The 22336-nt window shown below is 44.4% G+C and overlaps 1 protein-coding gene across 1 annotated transcript in view; it reads left to right on the top strand.

Moving 5' to 3' along the window:
* Positions 1-22336, top strand: part of TNC (tenascin C) — a 94021-nt gene continuing 71685 nt past the window's right edge. Inside the window, 1 exon segment of the mRNA XM_079926013.1 lies at positions 1-248. The gene's annotated coding sequence lies outside the window, so the exon portion shown is untranslated.

The following is a 22336-nucleotide window of genomic DNA, read 5'->3' as shown; positions in this document are numbered from 1 at the left end:
AGGCGTCCCATTACAGAGGAAGGAGCTGGCTATATAAGCCAGCCAAAGCTGGCCGCACTGGCCACAGCCTGCCTACTGTCACAAGCTCTCCCGCGCGCGCAGACACACACCCCCGCCTGTCCACACAAAGACAGCAGGCTCGGGGTGACACTGGGGCAGCGCACCGGGAGCCCCGCTGCTCACATCCAGGTACTTATTCCATGGAGCTGGTTCACTCAAGGATCTAGGTCTTTTCTAACTCCAAAAAGGTAAGTCTGTTTCATCCCATTTCCAAAGATGTGAGACACTGTTTGCATTTCCGGGACCAAATAGGTTGTGGTGTCCTAATTCTGAAACTTTTGCTTTATCTTGGCTGCTGGCAAAATGGGGTATTTGCTGTGATCGGATGCACCTTGACTTGTTTTCTACTTGCCCCCTTCCAGTCTCGTAGATTTCTGTCTGCTTGTTTTAGTTCTATGAATAGTTCCACGTGCAAGGAACTTTTTAGGAAGTTTTTATCTCTGTCCTTCTTCTGAGGGAAAGTAAGAATTTACTCTTAACTCCCTACCTGGCTGATTCACCTGTGAATATTTTTGTTTGAGGGTTAAGGAAGTAGAGTTTGAAAGTGGAGTTTGCGCATGGCCTTACTTTGGGGTGGGTTGGGGGAGATTGATAGACGATGGTAGAAGAACAATAAAATTTTACATCTCAACAGCCTTTACCTTACAGTTTACAAAGAGTTGTGTATCCATCCTTGTGTTCCACAATAGCCACCTTGTAGTCAGACATGGAAAGGGATGAGGGCTGGGGGACAGAACAGAGACGGTAACTCCTAGGGCCAGGTGGCAAAGTGCAGACTAGGAGACGGGAGTGGTGGACACTGGCTTCTGTTCTGAAGGGCCGGGGGACTCCCCAGGGATGCCTCCTGAGTCATTGATCCCTGGGCTGGGTACCTGGGCATGTTTGGGGTGCTAGAGCCAGCAGTACCCCGTATTTTTCTAAAATCACCTCTCCTTCCTCATCTCTCATCGCAGAAAGCCCTGAGAAACAATTGCCTCTAGGGATGGGAAGCACATCTCCCCTGGCCGACGGTGGAAGGAACGCAGGGGTTTCTTGTTCCCAGCCGTGCTGTAAGGGGATTAGGAACTTGGGTTTTGAGGCCAGGGATCCTTTTAGTGTCCCCACCACCACAACACATATGACCCTGATGAAAATATGTGACCTCTTCGAGCCTCAGTTTTCACTTCTCTAAAATGGGGACAATAACTTCTGCTGTCATTATGAGAACACGAAATATAAAGAGATTGGAAGAGCGAGGGCTCAAGAACTGGAAGTCTGGGTAGTCGCTGTCATTGCCCCAAACTGCTACCACTTTGGAAGTTAAAAGAGGCACTTAGCCAATCTTGGATTGTTTCTTCTGTGTTCCTCAGCCCCCATACCCCCGCTCCCTGTCTTTTTATCTCACCAGGTCTGCGGGCATCTCACTATCTGGCAGGTCAGATCTTGGCTGTATTTTACAAGCTGGAGGTTATGTCAGCACAGGTTGCGAGAAAAGGGAGAAGCCTGGGTTGGGTGTAAATGTTTGAGTTTGGGCATTTGCAGATTCTGAAGCTGTCGGCTAGAAAGTACCATGCCGCCGGGGGACTCTTTGGAAATGCGTTCTGTCCAGAGGGAGAGCTGGACAGGGAGCCCCATTTGAAGAATGAACGCCTCTTTTTCATGTTTTTGTGGACCCTTTCCCCCTTTTTTATGGAGTTTTCCCATATATGCTTTAGAAATAAAACCTGCTGCCCACCCCAGCCAGCTTCCTGCCTCGTCCTGCAGTGTGGCAAGGCCAACTCAGGAGTGGGGAGAGCTTTGTTCGGGGCTGTTGAAAGCTGTGAAATGTTTGCTAGCCTTGTGTGCATCCAGCCCTTGGAAGGAGATGGAAGTGAGTGTGCTCTGAACCTGTGCGTTGCAGGGAGGTGATGGCATTTGGGGAACGAAAGTGAATATGAATATTCTCTGATTTGCTCAAACCATGTGAATTGGATAAGGATTGAGAGGGGGGTTGCCAAACTCCACAGTTGTTAAAGATTATTTTTTTCTATGCTTTGCAAAACCTAGCTTCCTTATCTCGTTTCCCAGTAACTGCCTCCCCCACCCAAAGTGACCAACTTTCCTGCCGGCAGCTTTGTCACCCATATAAAGAGGATGACCATCTATAGCTCATAGGGTGCTTGTGACCCTCAAGTGAGATAATATGTATATCAACCTTCGCACAGAACCTGGCACGTAGTAGGAGCTCAATAAATGGAGATTTTCCTTGGTTTTCCTGCTTATCAATTTACTAGGACTTATCCAAGATTAATGTTCTAAGACAGTGGTTTTCAAAGTTACTTTTAGCAGTGGAAATATTCATTAAATGAAATGGAAATGAATTGGCAATACCCTAATATATGGCAGGTAAATGTGGGCCCGATTTGATTGAAGCAGGGGCTGGAGGGTTCTAAAACTCACCCCACAGCTCTCAGTCTCTGGGACATTTCCCCAGAATCCTGAACACACAAAACACAGTTAAAAATCATGAAGCCAGGTGGTGTGCGTTCAGGCTGCAATTCTGCACTTTGACAAGGATTTGTGCCCCCTCCATGTCCAGTGGAAGTCCGAGCAATTTCCCAAGTAGTACGGTAGACAGACATATACGTGGGGAGTTTAAAATGCTTAGCAAAGGATGATTCTTCTAATTAATTGTAATGATAGCAATAGACAAATCATACGGAGAACCCACGCTCTAAATCTCTGTATACCTCATCTTACTGAATAGCCACAGGTCTCTGAGAAAGGGACCGAACCTATCTGACAAAGGCTGAAAAGCAGAGAGAATGAGTAACAGAACTCAGAGGGATGGAGCCGGTTTTCAGACCCAGGTCCCCGTGACCCCCAAATCAGGGCCCATTCCGCCGCGCTCCTGAATGCTGCCGCTTCGTGAACTGCCTTTACAAGGAAGAAAACGTTCTTTCTCACTAAATCCGCCCCTCCAGCCAGACTGTGGCCACCCCTAAATGCAGCGGTAGCCTGATCATATAACCAGAATGGAATTTGGAAAGGGAATTCAAGCTGTCGGAATGAAAAACATATCCCCCTTAATCTTACCCTTTCTAATGCTCACAATGGTCTATGAACACCTATTCTCTCCTTCCCCCTGGATTTCTACAAATAGCCATGTTTTCTTATAGGAAAAAATATCCAGCTGGCTTAATACATAAGTCATGCTGTAGTCACGGCAGTTTGAAATGCAGGGAGTAGGGAACAAACATTTAGCTGATTCAATACACGACCCCTCTGTGATGATAATACACACACACACACACACACACACACACACACACTCAAAATAGTTAACGTGGAAGGTTAACAACATATCACATATGTGATAGGATGGTTTGCCTATGGTTTCTCATCAAATTCTCACTCTCATTCTGCAAGTTATAAATTACTAGCCCCATTTTATGGCCAGAGAAATCAAGGCCCAAGGAGGTGAAATGATGCGTCTGAGGATTTCCATAAGAGGGAAGCAGAGTTGGCTTTGAACCCAAACTTGTGGACCAAAACCCTACTCTTCTTTCCCTTATGCTGCATCGTCTCCTGATGTCAAGCTGGGCGGACCTCTATGGGACCTTGAACGATGTCTTTCGGTGGCTGGCCGAGATGGCAGAGAAGCCCTCAGCTGGCATTGGTGTCTATTGATTTTGCAGAATAGCCCTGCGTATATCACTTTTCATGGTGCTCAGAAAAGGTCAGCTCATGGTGGCAAAATTCTCTGCCTGGAAACAGAAACGTTCAAATTTCAAGCCCCGAGAGAGAGAAGAATGACACTAGAGGCAGCAGTCAGGTCATTACTGCTGAGTTTCATGCCACCCTTGGCCAAGCTTGACAGGTGGGAGCTCTGACTGGGAAAGCAGGGCTGTACCTGTGCCTGCACCCTCTCTGAGAGCCAGGTGAATGGAGCATCTGGTTTTAAAAGAGCTGATTGGGAGATAAACTGAAATCAGTGTGCTCAGCCTCGGGGCAGTGAATCCCAGGATGGCCAGGAAATGGTTGTAAGCTCTGAGCCACAAGTCCCCCTGGGCTATGGTTCAATCACTTCTCACTTTAACATCACAAGGAATCCCCTTGAATTTAATCCCAGGCTAGTACGGACACCTTCAACATGTGGGAAACATTAGATGAAGCCTCCTTTCCAAGAATGAAACCCCTCCAAACTCCTGCAAACTATAGGCAATAATTCCATCCGAGACAAAGAGCGGTGGCCTTACCTACCATAAGGGGTTCTACACACCCTGTGACCTTCTCAGTAGAGGAGAAAAGCCTATGCGCCTACCTGATTCTAACCCTGGTGACCAGACTATTTTTTTCAGTTATGCCCTGAAGCCTTGTTCTGTTTCCTCCTCTGTTGTCTCATTTTTCCCGCCTCTCCTTAACTTTAGAAACAAACTAAGTTCAATACTTCATCACTCCCTCTGACCCTCCATCACGGAAAAAAATTCAAATGCCCACATTGAAAGCAGATTGTGAATGGAAAATCCCTTCCATGTGTATTTTTAGTCTATTTGTGAGTGAAAATGAAAAAAAATCATTTCATACCAAGTTGTCTCAGATTTTTTTTTGAAATATCCTGAAATTCACAGGCCCTTAATTATGCAGCCATGGTAACTCAAATAGCTTTGGTTGGTCCTTGAACTTCCCCTATGTCAACAGCCAGAGATATTTCATAAACTCTGAAAGTAGACAGCTTGTTTCAGAATTAACCACTGACCAACTCTTACCCTGGAGGAGGTGAGTTGGCTGCTACTGAATTCTACATGAACGTGTCTAAAACGTTTTTCAGGGAGGGGCTGACGGCAATAACTAATATTTACTGAGTACTCTACAGGCATTATGCCATTTAATCAGCAACAATTGCTTCCAGCAAGTGTAACTGCCCCCCGAATTCAAACCTAGGGGACCTAGGGCTGGAAAAGTTTAAGTAGCTTCCCCAAGGCCGCTCAGAGGGTGATTGCCGGAGCCAGAACTCAAACCCACTTCCAAGTCCTGAGCAAGTGGTTATAACCGTCACACTCCACACTGAAATTCTGTTCATCTCTGACAACAGATGGGGCTGGACAGAGCAGAGCCCAGAAAGAGTCAGAGGCGTGTCTTTCAGACCCTAGTGTTATCTCCAGCAGGTGGCCACTGCAGCTCTCTCCAACTTGCTCCTTCAGGGCCCACTTCCTGCAGAAACTGTAATTAAATAAGTAGTGTATGATTTCAAGTGTACTATGTTTCCCCTATGGGCTGGAAGCTGCAGGAGGGTGAAGCCCTCCTGCCAGCCTGAGACGTGAAGCATGGACGCACACATAAGCAAGTGCTTGCCCTGCAGACGGGCATACACACCCCTCTGACAGTTCCTGCAGAGGCTCTGTGCTTCCCCCCACTGACCTCGGCGCATCATAACTGCGCTGACGATGTACTCCCCTGCCCCACCTGACTGTACGCCATTGAGGCCAAGATCATCAGTGAGGCAGGAACCCTGTGTGCTGGAGCTCATTCTCCCCAGAGGTTAGCTACCTGCTGGCAGGTATCAGGTCCTCAGAAAGGTATTGTTGAAGAAACTCTGCTGTCCTAACGGAAATGAACAATAGCGCAACACCGCTTGGCTTCTGAACTGTGTCCTATGGTGAATGAAGCATTTTCACGTGCCAGATTTTTTTCTTTTTTTTTTTTTTTTTTGCGGTACGCGGGCCTCTCACTGTTGTGGCCTCTCCCATTGCGGAGCACAGGCTCCAGACGCGCAGGCTCAGCGGCCATGGCTCACGGGCCCAGCTGCTCCGCTGCATGTGGGATCTTCCCGGACCGGGGCACGAACCCGTGTCCCCTGCATCGGCAGGCGGACTCTCAACCACTGCGCCGCCAGGGAAGCCCCCCCAGATAGTTTTAATAAAGCAAGATTCTAATGAATTTATAAATGTATAAAATAACTTTTCTGTGCATCACTCTCAGATTTTCCCAGCAACCAAATATTATTTCACAGTTAAGTAAACTGAGGCCACAAAAGGTTGTCAGTTGCACAAAGCAGAAAGTGGTGGCATTGGGATTCCTCTCCAGGCACTCCCAAAGCTGCCTGACTCCCAGAACTGTACTTCCTCCGCTGTGTCATTGGGTATTCAGGTATTATTCCCATTTTCCAGATGAGAAAAGAGGTTAGAGGTAGCAGGCTACTTGCTAGAGGAAGAGTCACATTTTCAAAGGGTGGTTCAGTAGAAAGGGTGATGCTTAACACAAATACGAGAACTGCCAGTGATAGGCATTAGGCAAGGGGATGCTTCGGAGAGCTTAAATTTAACCACCCAGGGATGTGTTCCGGGTAAAATATTTGGTAGGTAGAAAAAAAGATGGCAGACTGAATATTGAGTGCAAGTCAGTATATTTTGGTTGAAAGCTCTATGCCTACGGATGCCACCCAGGGAAAGCCTGGCTGATAGCAGTGCCCTGGGGAACTCTGCTAGGCACTTCATGCAATATGCACACGCGTAACCTCACTGCAGAAGCGACACACCACAGCCAGCGCAACAGAACCTAGAGCAGCACGGAACTCCCTGCCAGCCGGAGACCCTCAGGAACACTGCACCCAGGGTAGGCACCCAGATACAAAACAACAACAACAACAACAATGATAAAGCCCATGAGCACAACCAGACGAGGAAGCCATGACTTTCCACCTAGGGAAGAGACAGTCCAGTAGAGGCAAATACCTAAACAGCTCCCCCTGCTCGGGAGGTGGCTCATGGTGGGCAGAGACACCTTTAGTGCTGCCCCCAAGCAAGGGGCCTGCTCTCCGAGGCACTTATGCCCTGGGTCCTGGGATGGTCACACAGAGGTAGCTCTATGCGGAGATGTCACAGAAGAATGCTCCAATTTATAGGTAGGGTGTTAAAAAAAATTCCCTTCAACCCATAGAATGTTGAAACTGAAAGGGCTCATCGGTAACCTCCAAGCCAGGGGCTTGGAGACTAGACTTAAAAGGCTCTTCCGAGATATTAGGGGGCTGCCGTGGAGAGATGGGGAGGCCAAGCACTCAACCTCATTTCAGCTAAAGCCCCTCCTCTTTTATCTGTTTTATGCACTGAGCCTCCTCGTGAAATATCATATGATGAAAGAGTTCTGCGGCCAAAAAAAATAAAAAATAAAAAGTTTTGGAAACCGCTGGCCTAGTTTATCTTCCCTCATTTTAAAAATGGTGAAACGGAGACACGGAGAAGGGAAAAAAAAAGTCCTTCTAAGATCTCATGCCATTTGGCAACAGGGTCAGCACTGAGTCCTAGGTCTTCTCTTGTGCTCTTAGAAGATGGGGGCAGTGTAAAAAATATCAGAGTTAGTACATTCTTTAGAAAGGAAAAATTAGCAGATTTTTATTCTCTGAACAGCTTTAGCACATGAACTGAGCCAAGGAGTCCTCTGTATTAGCGATCCATCGTTGCACAACAAATTCCCACAAAACTTGGATCATTTAGAACAACACACATTAATTACCCTACAGTTTCTGTAGGTCAGGATTCCAAGCACAGCTTAGATGGATGTCCTGCTTCATGTTCTCTCATGAGGCTACAGTCACAGAGTTGGCCAGGATTGGGGTCTCATCTGAAGGCTCAACAGGGGAATGATTAGCTTCCAAGCTCACTTGTGTGGTTGTTGGCTGGATTCAATTCCTGGCTGGCTGTTGGCCTGAGGCCACCCTCAGTTTATTGCCACATGGGCCTCTCCAACATAGCCATTTGCTTCATCAAAACCAGAGAGAGAGAGAGAGAGAGAGAGAGAGCTTGCAAACAAGACAGATATCACAATCTTGAGTAGCCTGATGGTGGACGTGACATCCCATTGCCTTAGCCGTATTCTATTGGGAAGAAGCAAGCCTCTGAGCCATCCCACACTCAAGGAGAAGGAATTACACAAAGATGTGACCATCAGGAGGTAGGATCGGTGGCGCCAGTCTTAGAATTTGCCTGCTATTGCCTCCAGCACTCCACTGTCACGGATTCTGACAACTTCTTATCAATCAGTTCATCCAACCCAACTGCACTCGTATTGATTAGCAGTTGGTACTTACGACAACCACTAGGGTGGACTGTGTCTTATTTAAGCTTCCTATCCATTTATGAGGTGGAGCCGGGTATCTTGCATCAGATGTCATAGTTCACTGGGGAGCCATGATTCCTCTTGAATATAACCCCAGAGTAGGATCTTCCAAGGCAATGACTTCAAATGTATTTTATTCAAGGGCAAGACAATTCAAAGGGACCAACCTGAAACTCACCCATTGTTCCCCCCTCCACAACCTATTCCTCTCTTAGCAGATATTATAATGAAGATGACGCTCTAGGATTAATTCCCTCTCCTTTTCCAACTTTTGGTTACTACCTCATCATACACCAAACCTGTGGACTCTACTGCCTTGACAAGTAAAACAGTTCACTGCCTCTCACCCTCCCTATCATCAGGCTAGTTCAGGCTGTGGCATCTCACAGATGGACCACTGCAACAGTTTCCCCACTACTCCCCATCCACCAGCCTTCCCTTCCAATCTGTCCCTCAATGTTGGGTTGTAGAAGTCAACATTCCTAGGCATAAAGTTTTCCAAATGGTTCTCTTTTGGCCATAGGAAGAATTCAAATCCCCAGCCGGGCACTCAGTTTTCTCCATGATCTGGCCCTGGTCTCCAAACAGACCTTGTAACTTCAGCTCTCACTCATGCGTTCCACACCAACCACTTCATGCTTTTTATGCCCTTCCAAACGCCATTCCTTTCTTCCTAGAATGTCTTTCCCTGTGGTTTCACCTACTCATATCCCTCTTCAGTTCAGGATCTACCTCCTGCAGCAGAGTAGATGGCCCTTCATGTCACCCCTTCCCACCCCGTGTGTCTCTCTCTCATCACTTCATCATTCTAGAATTGCCTGTCTGCTCACAGGTCAACTCCTCCTGCCAATAAAGATTTAAAAAGGAGAATTTGTATCTAGTTTACCTAAAATCAAGTACAACTGGAATCAAACCCATTGTCTTCAACCACGGGCAGGAGTCCTTGCTGTGTCCCAGATTTGGACTTACCCTTCCTCATCAGAGTTTGTTCAGAAAGCCCAGAACTTGACATTGTTTTCATGCTTAGCCCTCTAGGCTCTCAGCTGTGCAGAGTGCTGTCATAACGCGTGACGGGGAAAGGCAGCCCAGCCCTGAGACAGGAAACCATCTCAGGATGCAGACTTCAAGGAATGCCCTTACTTTCAGAGGTGGCCCCTAGGATCAAAGTTTGAACTGCCTGGAATTTTGAAAAACCAGTACCAAGGACAGAGGAGGCCCGTCTGGGGAATTTGAGGCTGAGTCACATGAGACAGCGGAAAATCTGGCCGTTATAACACAGATCTGTCTACAACTGGTGGGAGGAAGGAGAGGGTAAAGGAGGGATGAAGATAAGGGGTTCTCTACCTTAGGGCACGGAGAGATTCACGGCCCAGGAAAAGGATTGCGTAATGGCTAAGAGTGTGGCTCTGGGCTTGAGAGCTTGCTGTTTGCTCCAAGCCTCATTTTCTTCATCTGTATTAAAGGCAAAATAGTAACACCTACTCCATAAGGCTGTCGGGATGATTCAATAACATAGTGCAAGTGCATTGCTTTGCACAGAAATGCACTCCATATCAGTGTTCTATTGTTATTGCTGCTGTTGTTATCTGTTGTTGAAGTAGTTCTTGGCAATAAGACTCCACTAGAGAAGCAGTTCCCAAAAGTGTGTCCTGTGGAACAGCCTTCCCATGAGATGCACCTAAAAAAGTGTTCGGTGGCTAAAAGAGTGGAGAACACTTGATACTGTCCTGTTCTTGGAGATTCGTAGCTCATATGCTCACTCAGTATGTAATTCTAAGGGCTAGAGATACAATGGAAAACAAGGCATGCAAGGCCCTTTTATGCATGGAGCTTAACGGTGAAAGAGGTAGACAACAAAAAAGGAATCAAACTTAGAATACAATCTCCGGTAGATACTTGCTAAGAAGAAATCTAAAACGAGGTAAGGGATCGGTCAATGGCTGGTGGTGAGGGGGGTGCTCTTTTAATTAGGATGAGACATGGAGATGACCTTTTAGCAGAGATCTGAATGAAATGAGGAAATGAGCTCGGTAGGGAGCGGTGGGGAGTTAGGATTTTATTCAGAGTGTGATTAGAAGGCAATGGGAGATTTGACGTAGAAGAGTGCATGATCTGAGAAATCCTACAGCAGTTAGTGTTCAGCTTTGTTTAATCCAATAGCCTCAAACTTATTTGAACACAAACACCCTTGTCCACAGAACATCTACCTAAGAACGTCTTGGAACATAGTCTGGTAAATTCTGCACTGGAGCACAAGGCTTCATAGATTTTAAAAGGACTGTAAATTTGCTCTCTAGATCTATGGTAAAAAGCCAGGCAAACCATTTGAGCTGAAACGGGCGTGCCCAGAGTGGGAAAACCTAGCTCCAGAGGTAGAGACAAGGAGAGCGTCACCCTAATTAGCAGCTCTTTTTGGCTAAGATGATCAGTGAGCACAGCCAGTCTTCAGCAGACTCTGGAACTCCATCTCGGGCCAAATAAAACTTGCCAACATCTGCCTAGAATCTAATAAGCATTTGAAAACAATACACCTTGGCTAAAGCATGCTCCAAGGGGGGAGTGTATGAAACTGGAGGTCCAGCCAGAGGCTCTGGGAGAAAGACAGAGGTCAAATATTTCTGCACTTACACGTGGACAGCCACCATGTGTAAGTGCAGCTCTGGGAAATGGAAGCTGAAGGAGTCTGCTCTCTTTATCAAGAAGCGCTCGTTTTAGTTTTCACCTTATATGAACTGCGGGAAGTTGCTTGATGAGTCACCCCAGTGTAGTAGTTTAGAGCACACATTTTAGAGTCACAAATCAGGGTCCAAAAGCTGCCTTTGCCTCTTACGTCAGTCGCAGAACCTCCCTGAGTCTAGATTTAACTTCCAGATGGGCATAATGATACCTGTTGTCATGACAAATGACAAGATAAATGAAAACATGTATAAAAAAGCATCTGGCATAAGGCTTGGCACTAAATAGGTATGCAGTAGGCTTTCAACAAAATGTTACTTTCCTTCCTGTCCATTTCAATCTGTATTTGCTTTTATAATAAGGTCATCATTTATTAACTAACTGCTATATTCCAGCAAGTGTCAGCAAACCATGGGGTGGCAGCCTATTTTTGTAAATAAAGTTTTATTGGAACACATCCATGCTCATTCATTTATGTCATGTTTAGGGCTACTTTATCTACTATTGTAGAATTGAATGGTTGTGACAGACCATCTGGCTGCAAAGCCAAACGTATTTACTGTCTGGTCACTTAAGAAAAAGTTTACTGACTCCTACAAGTCAGTGTGTTAAATTTACGTATGTAATTTCCAATCATCACAACCTAGCAAGTTGTATATTATTATACTTATATGTATGAAGAGATTGAAGCAGAAATAAAGGTTCATCTAGTAAGTCTTCCTCCAAAAACATGAAGCCAAACTCTATACCTAAAAGAAGCTTAGAAAAATGATAGAAAAGTTACTCATTTGTATGATTCAGCCTCGATTTGCTCCTGACTACCTCTGACTTTTATCACTCTCAGGCTAAATTTCTTGACTTTCCTGTCATATGCTGAACTATATGATCCTGTCTAGAAGGGATTCCCTCCCCCACCCCTGCTTCCTTATTTATTTGTTTGTTTGCTCATGTAAGTCCATTCTTTCAAAAATGAAAGTTGTAATTTCTAGACCCTCTAAAATGCTCTCATGTCTTAACTAACTTCTTGGAAGCCATACATTTATATTTAGCATGAGGCCCAATTTTCCATAAAGGAGAGATTTTTAAGCTCCTCTGTCTGCTACTTCTCACTTTATCTCCCTCTCACTTACTCACTTTCTTTCTCTCCAGGCCAGACTCATGGAGAATAGGCTGTTTCCAGGGGCTTTATAGATTTGCCTGACACATAGATATTGTAGCACATGTGGCTCCGTGCCTTCCCTTCAAGTTCAAAACTGTACCTAAAACGGTTACGTGCACCCCAACGTCACCTTCCCAAGCGGTCCCATTTTAGGAATCCAATAACTCTCTTTATGTCAATGATGGTGGATGTCCTGCCGATGTTTATTGCATAAATATTAATTTTTTAAACTGAACAATGAATCTTGTTTCAAAAGATAACTTGGTATAGCAGGAAAAGCAAAGGGTTTGGAATTAGACTGGGTTCTTAATTCTGAGTCAAATGATCACTGACTAGGCAACTAATTTAACCGTCCCAAGCCTTCAGTTCTCTTAACAGTAAAATAAAAACAGTGCTTCCTAACTCATAAGGTTGGTGTCAGAGTTAAATGGCATCCCTAAAGTTCCAGGCACAGGATACATGTTCAACCATTTGCCTCACTCTTACTTTAAATTGCTAGAGAGGCTCCATCCTGAACTTCACCCTTATCACAGACCAGTCATAGCTGGGTATACCATTACTCTCATCTAACATATAAGGAAATGAAAGAGGAAAGGGTCTAGGATTTCTTCCAAATCTGTACTTTCCCCATTGTGCGCCATCAAACCTAATCCTGTGACATACTTCGAACACAAGCAAGTTTGGGAAACACTATAAACTCTCCCTTTCTTGGAGATTTCGGATAAACACAAACATATTAAAGACCCTAGAAAATCCTGAAGTAATGAAAGCTGGGTAATTTGTTTGGTATAAATAACATCTGGTTCAAAATATTATTTTCCAAATATGTTGAATTAGTAATCTCTTCCCCTTGCATTAATACAACATGTTGTAACTTACACCCTAGGAAAGGCTGCTTAAAGTTACCCAGCTAGGGCTTCCCTGGTGGTGCAGTGGTTGAGAGACCGCCTGCCAATTCAGGGGACGCGGGTTCGTGCCCCGGTCCGGGAAGATCCCACATGCCGCAGAGCAGCTGGGCCCGTCAGCCACGGCCGCTGAGCCTGTGCGTCCGGAGCCTGTGCTCCGCAACGGGAGAGGCCACAACAGTGAGAGGCCCGTGTACCGCAAAAAAAAAAAAAAGTTACCCAGCTAAACTAAGCCCAAGGCAAGGGTTGAAAATAATCTCTAGTTTTCAGGCTCATGCGCAGCTTCTCCTGTTCTCTCTGTAAGTCATAAAGGTCTTTCATTGCCGATAGTCATTCCGGACCCTGATCACTGAGTCCTTCTGAAATTCGGCCTTTTAACTCAGTCATGCAAACGACTCCTTAACATCATTAAAGGATGGCAGCAAAGACGATGGTTAGGCATGGGGCGTCCGATTCCTGAGTCAGTCCCCCCCCGAATTAAATTCCTGCTCCTCCTTTTCAGCTCTGTGACCTTGAGCTGTGCGAGCCTCCGTTTTCTCATTTGTAAACGGAGGGGAAAAAGGTAGTTACCTCAGAGGTCTTGAAGAAGATTCAATAAAATATCCACGTAAGATACGTAAAGCAGTTCCCGGCGCAGATGTGTTCAATGTTAGCTATTATCGTAGCATTTAAATCGCCCCTTTTTGAGAAAGAAAAAGTAGACATTGAAAGTATGTTTGCCTTGCCTGGGTCACACACATTAATTACTGGAGTAGTCTTAGCTTTCCCTGAGAGTCTAGTTTCCTGCTTCCAGTCTTAGAGGCATATTTTCATTTCAGGAGTCAACTTTCATCAAAATGTGTCAAACTTTATTGAAGTTGATTCATACAGGCTTTTATAACCGTCAGTGACTCCATCTGGCTCCCTCAGACCCAGGCATCAGTCAAGCCGCATTCCATCCATTTAAATATCAGCACATCGGGTTGGAAAAGATTGCCAAAGCTATCTAGTCTTGCTGTACCAAACATCTGGCACACATACCAACACTTCTGTACCCAGAGCAGACATTGCGAATCCATCACAACACCTTTTGCCTTGAGTCCAAACACGGCCACAGAATCTCTCAAAGCAGCTCCAGGGCTTCCCTGGTGGCGCAGAGGCTGAGAGTCCGCCTGCCGATGCAGGGAACGCGGGTTCGTGCCCCAGTCCGGGAGGATCCCACATGCCGCGGAGCGGCTGGGCCCGTGAGCCATGGCCGCTGAGTCTGCGCGTCCGGAGCCTGTGCTCCGCAACGGGAGAGGCCACAACAGTGAGAGGCCCACGTACCGCAAAAAAAAAAAAAAAAAAGGCAGCTCCAGGCAGCCATTAGCAGGTAATTGAAGTTGACACATAAACTGAAACTTGTCATCCCAAACCAATCCAACCTCTTAACCAATACTTGAGTGACCTCTACAATATTATTGTCTATTTTTAAAAAATATGTTCAATGTTGTAGAGCTTCCTGATAGGGGAGAGGAGGAGAAGGAAAAGGAGAGAGGAGGAGAATATATACTAACATCTGGGTAGCACTTATTATTAATATGCCAGGCATTGATAACTCCTTATCACATTCACCATCTCCAACAAATCTGGAAGGATCTCTATTTTACAGTTTAAAGAAGCCATAGTTCAGAAAAGTTGCAAGACTTTGTCCAAGGCTCCCAGCAGGTAAACAGGATTTGATTTCAGGTCTTCCTGACTCTAAGGACTATTTCTTCCCTCTCCCATCACAGTGCCCCTTCTCTGGTTTTGGGTGGCTGATAACAGCTTCACAAAGGCCACCATGTCATACCGCCTTTTTCAGAAAATCTCTTTTTTTAGGGTTATGAGTCCATCTATAACCTGTCCTTCTTAGATAAATCTCTTTAATTTTTTAATATTGGTTCAAAAGTTCAAGAATCCATGTTCCAATACTTGTGAAAGAGTCAACTAGATTTCTTAAAATTCTGGATGAAGGCCGAAACAGAGGAGGTCATTGTTTCACTGGGAAATGAATTCAAATCTATTTTTGAAACAATTTTCCAGAATTTTACAGGAACCTATATTGTTGCCACTTGGTCAGGCCCACTTTTTTATTTTCTTTTCTGTCTAGGCAAAGAAATAGAAGAGAGAAAGCAAGTGCTCTGCAGAATTTTTATTTCAAAAATTGAAACCAGACCACACCAGGGCAGTTTGTGGTCTGAATGTATCAGTGGATCTAGTCATGTTTCATCTGAGCTTTTCTTAGGTATACCAAACCACAAATATGAACCTCATTATTGTGTCTGGGTGGAAATACTTTATGGATTAAGATTTGTGGGCTTAATTTGGTTGGTAATGAAACGTATGTTTGAGGGATGGGAGGGAGGAAACCATGAAGCACTACCGATGCTTACGCCAAACACTAAAGAAAGAAACACTCGGTACTGCGCGGGGAGCGGGGGTGTTCTTAACATCAGCCACGTGACCTGGGTCTAAAATGAAATCCAAAATTAAGTTCAGCAGAAATAGTGCTGAATCAGCAATGGACCGCATGTCACTAGAATGAAAGGGATTCTAGAATTGAAGCCATAAACAGCTGCTTATGTTACAGGAGAATCCGAGGCACCAAGAGTGGATGTGACTTGCCACAGTGGTTGGCAGAACTGTGGCTCATGACTCATCTTATAGCTCTTCAATCGATGGCACGTTCTACTACAGGGCCCCACGAGAGCCCCAAATCTCCAGGAGCTTAAAAATAAGTAATGAACATTCAGGATACAAAAGGAGAAAGAGAGTGACCTAAATTTAACAAACAAAAAACACTACAATGAAATTGGAAGGATTCCTGACTAACAACCCAGGATGCTTCCCTTGCACTGAAACCAGAGTTTTACACTGACTAACTCACAGGCCTGGTGAAGTCCACCTCCTGCCAAAGGTCCAGCTGAGTATACTTCAGTCAGACACAAAGCTTGTCTCAAAGCAGACAGTACTGGGCTCTCAAGAACTCTTGGGGTGTTGACTAGAATGTCTTAGGAAGGAGTAAGTTCTGTCTTGGCCATTTTTGTAACCCCTGTGCTTATGGCATCTGGGACATAGTACAAACTCACTGAAGAGTTGAATGAGCAAAAATGAACTCATTCCAGGAGTCTGGCAATGATGAATTCCTTGACACATCTTGCCTTAGAAGAGATCACAGGAGAGCTAATTACATTAAGGCCATCATGAAAATAAGAGTATTTGTTCATTCATTAATTCCATGAATAATGAGCACCAGCTATATGTAAATTCAAATCAAAAAATATATTTAGCTTTACTTTATTCAAATATAAATATATTGTGCACTTACTATGATCAGGTTAAGAGTGCTTGGTGTTGGGTATTAAGAGATGAATGACTCAGATATGGTTCCTGCCCTCGTGGAGCTTACAGTCTACATACAGTCTAACTATGTGAAGATGAACTGCTTACAGTTTAACGTAAATACAAGATAGAATTTGCTTATTGCTCTAAAAGAGGAAAATATACATACAGGATAAAACCGCCCCAAATCATTTTTAGAATGACATGTGATGAAAATAATATTAGATCAATACTCAGAGAATTCAGAAGAGGGACAAAGTTACCTGAGAAAACTTCCAATATATTATTTTTTTTGAACTGTATGTTGAAGGACAGAGAGATTTGCCTGCTCAGATGGCAAGGGGGCTTTCTGAGGAGACTTCAAGGCATCTGGAACCCTTCCTCAATGATAACTGAGCTTTGACAGCTTCTCCAAGGTGTCTGTCAGCATGCTTCATCTCTAGAGCACTCACAGGATATCTGGCTTCTTAAGGTCCTAATTCCAGGGTACTGATAGTATTCCCTCTTGAGCCAAGTGTTTGGAAGTTATATAGACAGAGCTTGGGCCTGGTCCTGAATCATAACTCCTTTCCTTGGCCCTCCAGCACAAAAGGCTTTATAAGGTGGTGGCTCAGAACACTTACTTTGGACTCTGATAGACCTGCGTTCAAATCCTAACTCCACTACTTAATGGATATCTGAACTTGCACAAGCCACTTAATTATCCCATGCCTCGGTTTCCTCATCTTCAAAATAAGAATAAAGATACCATCTCATATCACTTTGTAAGAATTTAAAATTGAAGATTTAAAATGCTTAGCACAAGCTCTGACAATTAAGCACTGAATGAATGATAGGTAATGATGTCTTCATTACTTTTATTATCCTTGTTATTATTTCAATCTTTTCCTGATCTTCCAAGGCCTCTTCGATCAATATTTGGGGATCCTAAGCACTTCCTCCTCCAGGAAGCCCTCTGTGAACTTCCAAGCTCAGAGTGACACTTCTCTCAGTTCCTTCATTCAGACTAGCACTGCTACAGAACCTTGCTTGTGTATGTTCTAGTTTCTGAGATTTCTGGAAACAGAGAATAGGTCCTTACTCTGCCAAGTTTTCCCAACACGCAGTACATAGTAAGTAAACAGCAGGTAGCTCTTGAAAGAACCTTAACATTTGTATGCCTGCTGTTGGCTTACAGTGTGCAGGGACACTTAAGTATACCACAAATATTCAATCCACAATACATGGATTTAAAGTCAATTCTATTTTGTGACCTTTCCGGGGGAAACTGTAAGCTTTTTGATAATAGAGAACATGCTTATCCCCTTCATTTTTGTATCCCTTATGCTTAACTCAGGGTTTGGCATATGGTAGGTATTTAATAAATACGTACTGAAAAGATGCATAGTCGGATGATGGATGGATGGATGGTGGCAATTGAAGAAACCCTATAGCACAAAGAAATCTGGACATCTCTTAACACAGATGCTCTCCAAGATCCCATTGCTGATATTTCCTTCTAGGGACCAATACAATGACCACAGACTAAGAATTACTAGAAACCTTTCATATGCACTTATTGTTGAAGGCCTCGCAGTGGTTTCAGGGGAGAGATAAACCTTAATCAAATTCACTGACAAAAAAGGTAGGATATCTGGGTTTTAATATTTGCTTTACCACTAATTAGCCGGTGACCCTCTCTGGGTGTTTCAGTTCAGATATTCTCTTTCATGTCATGTACTACTTTTACTCCATTCAATGTGGCTGCCTGAAGCGATATATTCGTAATAACTCTCAGGTTGGGGGCATGGAAGCATGTAGGCATCAATTAGCAACGTCTGCCATGTACACTGGAAGGATGCGTGTGGGTGCCACAGGCTTGCCACCCCTGGACTCAATCTTCTACAGTTGATTCTAAGCCTGCTCAAGTCTGATGTTGATTCTATAATCCAATGTCTGTCTGTGTCTATCGAAAGTACTGAAAAACTGAGCCAAACATTTCCCGTCAGAAGCAATGTCTTGAAAAACTAAACCACAGGCAGCCTGTTCTGGAGAAAGACCTGGCTGAGCAGCATGGACAACCACCCAGTAGCAGCACTGCCTCTTAGCCAGGGGACTGACCTGCCAGAAAAGAGCTCCACCCTGGGCTCACAGGCTTGCTTTTCTTGCTACTGAATGAGAATATGTAGGCTAGGAGGAAAACCAGGACTATAGACACAGTCTCCTCTTCTCCTAAGGATTTCAGAGTGTCTCTGTCACTTGACAAACTGAAAACACTAAGAATTTTACACTTTTATGGAAAAAGCAACAGTGGGCAGAAGGAGGCTCCCCAAAATTCTCTTAGGAATCCCTCATCCTTCAGAGACTAGCCTTCCACGAACTGCCTTCTTCAAACAAAAGACACAAATCATCACACAAGAACAATAAACCGGTTACTAAGACCTCCCTCCTGTTAGGCACTGTCCTAAATATTTCCATGTGTTATCTCGTTTGATCTCATTTTCTTCTCACTTGCAGTTGAAAGAACTTTATTGTGGGGTTTTTATGAGTGTTGCCACTTTACAGACAAGAAAGCTGAGGCTCAGAGAGGCAATGTTACACATCTAAGGTCAAAGCTTCTAGATGGAGCTCTATGAAGTTGCCCCTATCCAACCATATTTGACATACGAAAATGGCAATTCCATAGGATTCAAACTGATAGCAAGTGGCAGGACCAGAATCCACAGTATTTGGCTGATTCTAGAGCAGATATTCACAAACACTGCACAGACCCTCCTTGGAGATTTGTCAGTTTTAGCATCTATCATTCTTCCCTATAAGTATTTGCTTACCTGTCTGTTTCCTTTACTGGACTATGAACTGATTGAGAACAGGACCTACCCATCATTGGTCTCTGAAACACCTCACTACCCCTTGATCTATCCCATAGCCTGGTCTTTTTTTATATATATATAAATTTATTTATTTTATTTGCTTTTGGCTGTGTTGGGTCTTCGTTGCTGTGCGCAGGCTTTCTCTAGTTGCGGCGAGCGGGGGCTACTCTTCGTTGCGGTGCACGGGCTTCTCACTGCGGTGGCTTCTCCTGTTGCGGAGCACGGGCTCTAGGTGTGCGGGCTTCAGTAGCTGCAGCACACGGCTCAGTAGTTGTGGCTCACGGGCTCTAGAGCACACGCTCAGTAGTTGTGGTGCACAGGCTTAGTCGCTCCGCGGCATGTGGGATCTTCCCGGCCCAGGGCTCGAACCCATGTCCCGTGCATTGGCAGGCGGATTCTCAACCACTGCACCACCAGGGAAGCCCCCATAGCCTGGTCTTAACACTCATTCAACTCATCTGTTGAATGCAAGAATGAATGATTTTAAAAATGACTTAATTCCCAGGACTCTGAAATGACTGCTGGCTCTACAAGCATCTGAACTGGGCGCCAGCTACGCCACCCTACTACCTAAATGGAAAAGTGCTTCTCAGTGCTGGAATTCCAACACCCAACACTCCAACACCCAGGGCTCGGAGGGGCTTTGCTTAGGCAGGCAGTGTTTGCTCAATTCTTTTAAGACACAGGTGGTGCTGGACTCAATCAAGTGTAAGGCTCAGATATCCTCGGAAAAAATCCACACTTCAGGCTGTTTCTTAGCTTCTCTCTCTTCCTGACACATTCCAACAAGGAATTTATGGATGTTGGGAAGGACAAGGGGTGAGGAATTCTACAACCTTTAAGAACGCCCATGCAAGTAACTCCATGCTTAACTGACTGTGCACAATAAAATTCTCTTGCCTGCAGGAAGAAAAATTTAATGTGATCTGTCTCAGGTGTTGCCAAAATGATGTGGAAAGAAATTCATCTGCATTTCTAAACAGTAGGAATCTTCCTTGGCCCCCCAGCCAAGGCTGTTTGACGTAAATGCCTAAGTCAACAAGATAAATATATTCCCTGAGTTACTAAAAGTGAAGTCATAAGTATTCTGAAATATGATTCTAGCCAGTTGGAAATTTTATCTTAATCTAAAAATGAAACTTTATTCTCCAGCTGTGAACCGGGAAACATTCAAAGATTGTTGATTCCTTCATCTAAGCAACGGTCTTTGTCCTGTGGTGAAGTGCCTAAAAATAACCCTCAATTTGTTTATTCCATGCTGCTTCCAAAAGGTTAGCCATCAAACAGCTCTGCTGGAAGAAGAAAAAAAAAAAAAAAAGGAAGATCTGATAACAATCCAAGAGGCACCTCAGAGTATACAACTGTAAACCAAAAGGCTCTTGGGACACGGCTGCCATGACACTGACCTGACCGAGGTTTCCCCATTAAATATTAAATGAATGTTACTTCACAGTAATGTTCTGAATAAAAATCTATAATGCCCAAATCTGGAGATATCATCCTACACTGGCCACAGCTAATATCAAAGGAACTGAAACAAGAACTAATTTTTATCTTTCATCAGTGATGAAGGCTTAACATTTTTAAAATTTTTATTTCGTATTGGAGTATAGTTGATTAACAATGTTGTGTTCGTTTCAGGTGTACAGCAAAGTGAGTTAAACATATACATGTATCTATTCTTTTTCAAATTCTTTTCCTGTTTAGGTTGTCACATAATATTGAGCAGAGTTCCCTGTGCTGTACAGTAGGTCCTTGTTGGAAGTCCTAACATTTTAACACCTCCCTCCATCAAAAAAAAAAAAAAGGCTTCAAGACCATTGTTTTATCTTTTCTTTTCTTCCTTTTTTTTATAAAGGGGAGGCAACATAAGTTTGCCAGGTATTTGCAGACCAAAGGACTAAATACAGAAGCCTATGTTTTCCCTAATCTTCTCCACAGATGACACTGAGCAATTAGGCACCTAGCCTTAGAAAGACACAGCAGTGCTTCCTGGGCTCAGGACCAGCCCTTCACATTGACCATTCATGCTCTCCTCACTGGCTGTACCAACTCCACGTGCTCTCTCCTTTCCACTCCCCTACACATCTTATACACCCCAGTAGAACCAGGACGTCAGTATTCCGTACGTGTTACCCCACTTTTGCCTACATCAGGCAGCTGCAGAGGGAAGCTGCTGTTATCACTGTCTCCTTCCTCATTCCCCTCCTCACCCATGCATTCCTTGCCTTTTCTCACGCTATTGCCTCTTTCTAGACGCCTAATCTAGAAGGGTAGGTGGGTAGGGTGCAAGTTCAATCCACCTACTCTGTTGTAACCAACCACTTTTTAGAATCCCACCCATCCTTCAGGCTCATCTCAGGTGCCACCTCTTTCGAGGTGTCTTTCTTCAGCCCCTCAAGAGAATGTAGCCACCCTCCACTTTGAACCTTAAAAGACCCAGGTTAGCCAATCTCTTTTGTTGCGTATTACATCATTGTCATAGCCATGACGTAATTCCCTAATTCTCCCATGCCTTCTGGATGCAAACTTTCCTTTCTAATCTACTCTCTATTTGACCAGTGTCGTTATTATTGTTTCTATTATCATTAGCTACCATGTTAAGTACCTACTATGTGCCAGGCACTGTGCTGGTGGCTTAAGATACATCTCATTTTATCCCATCTTCTCATAACTTTATAAAATAAGCATATATATACAGCCATGCAGGAGATGAAGCAAGTGATACTCAGAGGGGGAAGTGAATGGCCACAGGTAGCAGCTACCAAGTGGAAGAGCTGGATTCTAACACAGGTCTATTTCTCTGCAAAGACCAGGCTCTTTCTCCCATACCTAGCCACTTCATCAGACTACTGAAGAAAATGGACTGAGTCCCCTCAAAAAGTCTGCAGCAAAGTAGTACAGAGTCAACAGAAGCAGGGGAGCCATGAGTTAATTTCGACAAACCCACCAGCTCCCAAGAGAAAGGTGAGGCAGGGCAGAACAAGATGTTAGGTGTAGCCAGAGTGGCTCCTGGGCAATCTATCTTCGGTTTTATTTGAGAAGAATCTCGTGGAAAACTTGGGGTTCTAAGGTATGCAGAGAGAAAAAGAAAAAAGATTTCATATCCCAAGTGTAGGATGGGGGAAAGGATGATGACCTGGGGCAAGCTCCATGTCCCTTCATATCTGAGGAGGACAACAGCCATAAAGACCACTCCTCACTTGTACCTGGATATGTTTGAACATGTAAGGTATGGAAGTTACAGTGCACATAAATATTTGCTTATG

This window comes from Stenella coeruleoalba (genome assembly GCF_951394435.1).
Source record: "Stenella coeruleoalba genome assembly, chromosome: 7".
NCBI classification, from domain to species: Eukaryota; Metazoa; Chordata; class Mammalia; order Artiodactyla; family Delphinidae; genus Stenella; species Stenella coeruleoalba.
The sequence above is the reverse complement of the archived record's forward strand: the minus strand, read 5'-3'. Positions and strand labels throughout refer to the sequence as shown.